Source organism: Odontomachus brunneus, unplaced genomic scaffold (assembly GCF_010583005.1).
Source record: "Odontomachus brunneus isolate Ranch 3 - 2012 unplaced genomic scaffold, Obru_v1 Obru_scaffold_096, whole genome shotgun sequence".
NCBI classification, from domain to species: Eukaryota; Metazoa; Arthropoda; class Insecta; order Hymenoptera; family Formicidae; genus Odontomachus; species Odontomachus brunneus.
The window spans coordinates 417,436-421,726 of NW_022639546.1; the positions used below are offsets into that span (position 1 = coordinate 417,436).

The 4,291-nt window shown below is 36.8% G+C and overlaps 1 protein-coding gene across 3 annotated transcripts in view; it reads left to right on the forward strand.

Moving 5' to 3' along the window:
- LOC116848511 (beta-1,4-glucuronyltransferase 1) overlaps positions 1-4,291 on the forward strand; it is an 85,482-nt gene that overhangs the window by 25,998 nt on the left and 55,193 nt on the right. The window contains exon 1 of one of the 3 annotated variants that reach the window (XM_032824672.1): positions 41-718. The exons of the other annotated variants lie outside the window; for them this stretch is intronic. The gene's annotated coding sequence lies outside the window, so the exon portion shown is untranslated. Of the gene's footprint in view, positions 1-40; positions 719-4,291 lie in introns of those variants that run through there. 3 annotated transcript variants of the gene reach the window in all.

Sequence of the window (4,291 nt, forward strand, 5' to 3'; positions counted from 1 at the left end):
TATGGGACAGGAGGAATCGACTACGGAAGCGAAAGACTGTGGACTAGACTGTGAGAAACTTTATTCCAGACTAAAAATGTGTGTCTCTAATTTAGCGAGAGCCCCAATCAATCCCAATCTGGATAGCGAGCGTACAGCTTTTTCCTAAAAGCAGAAACGTGAAAAGTGAAAAGTTTTACGTGAACTCAACGACTTTTGCGATCATCTCGAAGAAGGGGAACTTTCATATGAAACTTTTCACGAGTTCACGCTAGAGGAAAAGATGGTCGACATCCTATCTTACTTTTATTCTGATTTCGTCAATCCCGATGACACCATCTCATTGGCCGAATCATTTCCTTGGTCTCAAGTTGTTTACCTCGATTTCTGATTATCTTTATCGTGTCTAGACCGTTTAGCCATTCATTATACATTGGATATTAATGTGCGCACGTGCCGCGGGCTCGTCGATTATCGCGCTTAGGCGTGGATCGTCGCCGTTCGCGAAATCCGAAAGTCCGCGTAATAACCGTGCGCGTCATTCCGGGATCGCGATCGAGAGGTGCGAGACGCCGGCGATAGAACGTGAAAGTGCTCGGCCGTGTTCTCAAGACGAGTGCCCCACGAACTCTTCCCGAAGAGATCGAATCTGCATATCGTATCTTCCAGGCGACGCTAGACTGACTCGCGTGAGGACAACCTGAGAAATTGGATTTTCACAGAGACACGCACGGAAAAGGTAACTCTGTTAGTGCACACACCGAGAAAAAATATCTAAAAATTAATAAATATTTATTAGATGGGTACCATTAATATATACATAAGAGGACATTATTTACTTAAGGGAATTGGAGGGTCAGATTGCCTGAAAATCGTGCTTGTTTTTTCACAATTTTTTATGACAAACTGAATGAATATGCGAAAGTGTCATTTTGACGTGTATTTATATAATATATAAAGAGAAGAAAAATATAATTTTAATGATCAAATATTCAATATAAGTGTATGGTACATGCAGTTAAAATATATTTCGTTTTTCTTTTCAAGGTTGTTATTTTGCAGTAATATTGACTCTCGGTGGTTCAATTAAGCTGAATTTTAGGTAGAAAATTTCCGTAAGCTTGTCGTTATTGTATGAATCACTATAATTGAGATATAATAAGAAATTGAGTAAAAGTTAACAAAATATCTTAATGGAATGCAAATATCTTAATGGAATATTATTAAATTTTCAGTTCTTTTATAGTAAAAAAATTAATATTTCATAATTAAATATTTTCACGAGTTTGTCAATGGTTCACACGATAACGAGAAGCTTACGGAAATTTCCTACCTAAAATTCAACTTAATTGAACCACCGAGAGTCAAGATATTATTGCAAAATGACGATCTTGAAAAGAAAAACGAAATATATTTTAACTGCATATATTATATACTTGTATTGAATATTTGATCATCAAAATTATATTTTTCTTCTCTTTATATATTGTATAAATACATGTCAAAATAACACTTTCACATATTCATTTAATTTTTCATAAAAAATTGAAAAGAACGTGCTTGTCCTTTTCAATTTTTTATGAAAAACTAAATGAATATTCGAAAGTGTTATTTTGACGTGTATTTATACAATATATAAAGAGAAGAAAAATATAATTTTGATGATCAAATATTCAATACAAGTGTATGATATATGCAGTTAAAATATATTTCGTTTTTCTTTTCATTTATCACGATTTTCAGGCCCTCCAGTCCCCTTAAATCAAAATTCTTTTCATTTAAATCGAGTATTGTTTACTCGGATTAAGTATGGGACAGGAGGAATCGACTACGGAAGCGAAAGACTGTGGACCAGACTGTGAGAAACTTTATTCCAGACTAAAAATGTGTGTCTCTAATTTAGCGAGAGCCCCAATCAATCCCAATCTGGATAGCGAGCGTATAGCTTTTTTCTAAAAGCAGAAACGTGAAAAGTGAAAAGTTTTACGTGAACTCAACGACTTTTGCGATCATCTCGAAGAAGGGGAACTTTCATATGAAACTTTTCACGAGTTCACGCTAGAGGAAAAGATGGTCGACATCCTATCTTACTTTTATTCTGATTTCGTCAATTCCGATGACACCGTCTCATTGGCCGAATCATTTCCTTGGTCTCAAGTTGTTTACCTCGATTTCTGATTATCGTCCCGCTCTGAATTTCTTATGCTTATCACGTCTGTTGTGCCAGTTGCCTATTTTCTATTTTGTTTTTGATACTTCACAGTCGATCCTTACACGGAGAAAAATAATTTTGCTCTTTTAGCAAAATTGTCGTTGCTACTACATATTCGTAGTGACATCAACAAAATTTAGTTGTACTAAATTTACAAATAATAAATACAATTTATAAATAATAAATTAATTTTACAAATTATTCGTTATCAGGGCAAAAGTAGTTTCGTTGCCAAGGTAGAAAAAATTTGTTGAGTGTATTTGTCCTAAGAATCACGCTAATTTGCTATTGATGCAAAATAATGTATCCTCAGCAAATTTATTTACTATCGGAGCAAAACTGCAACTACTCATATAAATCCATCATGGTTCTTATAGCAAAATAATTTGTATAAATCCATCATGGTTCTTATAGCAAAATAATTTGTATAAATCCATCATGGTTCTTATAGCAAAATAATTTGTAGATTGTAAATTATATCCAGCAAATAGTGATTAGTACTTTCAGCAAATCTATTTGCTGTCCATATAATAACGAAAATATTTTGCTGGACAAATTATTCTTTCTCCGTGTATATTTCCAAATTCTAAAATCTACTCTTGCAAGATTTCTACTTAGCCAATTGATTCCAGTTATCTTAACCGAACTTTAACGCAACTGAATGTTCAGACAAATGTTTTCGGTAACACAATAACGGAGATCCTATTTCACGTCAGTAAGTTTTTCACCTGGTATATGTGCAGTTGCACAAACTGAAATTCTCCGCGTTCGCGACAGTCGCGGAAAATTCACGAGCGATACCGAGCAGAAAGAAAATAACGGAAATTCCGGCTTAAATAAAAAATGCATTATATCCTCGGAGATACACAAAGCGCGGGAGATAGCGTATTCGTGGCGATAAGAAATAATTGGGTCGGGTGTGACGTAATGGTGAGTAACGAGCAGCGAGTTCGCGCACACTGAAAAGAAAAAGTGGTTGGCTTAATGAGACTTTGCTTGAACGAACAGAATTCGTCCGAGCGAGCATGTTTAGTCGAGCAAATTACATAGTTGCTGAACAAGGAGCAAATTAATACAGTTACTGACTGATGAGTTATCGATTGATTGAATGACTGCGACCTGGTCAATAGTTACGTCAACTATTGTCGCACTAGCACGCGCAATTTGTTCAATAGACACAATATTTCTTTGAAGCCGGGTGTCCGCCGATTTTGTCGATCCGACTGCTTTTTTGCTCAGTACAGGGAATCTCTCCGAGCGTGATATTTTTTCGCTTGTTGGCTGCACGTTGCAATTCTATCTCGTTCTCTCGCCTGCTTCTCCCCGATATTCAAGCAACTCCGCAGGCATTCCATTTCTGGTCTCGTGTGGCTCGAGGGTGGCGGGAAATGCGAAATATGGTCGCGCTAAAGTGTCGCTTATGCTGTGCCCAGGTATCCAAAGAGCATCGTCGTTGAATTCGCGTCGAGGTTCCCCGTCTTATATTCGTCCGTTGGCGTCGTGTTCTCCCCGAGGATTGAGTTTCGCGGGTGGTGGTTTCTCCTTTTATTACGCAAGTGCTAATTTACACGGAAACGGTATTTACGAGGGTGGGCACATGGGTGAGCGACCGGTCAAAGTGTCTCTCAGCGAGATATGTACGGCCCTATGTATATATATGGTGCCACAATCGATATATCCGCATGATAACAAAGTGCATCGCAAAATTCATACCACTTTAAAGAACTTTAAGGAACTTTATCTTAAATTGTTAAGATAAAGCGGACTAAATGAATGAAAAAGCGGGAAACGCTTCACGAGTCTTCAAAGGGAGAAAACACGTGGTCTCAGAATCGAGCTATGTGAACCTGGCACCCGACTTTTGAAAAAATAATTTTTTTCTACGTAAAAAGTTAGCATTTTGTTTGTAGTTGTTTGTAGTAACAATAATTTCGTTTGTAGTTCCATCCATTAAAAATTATAGAAATTTAAAAAAATAAGTAGCACCCCACTTTGAGATATCTCAAATCTGCAAGCGGGTGACGTTTCTAAATCGTTTGTAGTTGTTTGTAGTGATTTTCGTTTCGTTTGTAGTCGAACCGTTCAAAAGTTACAACAATT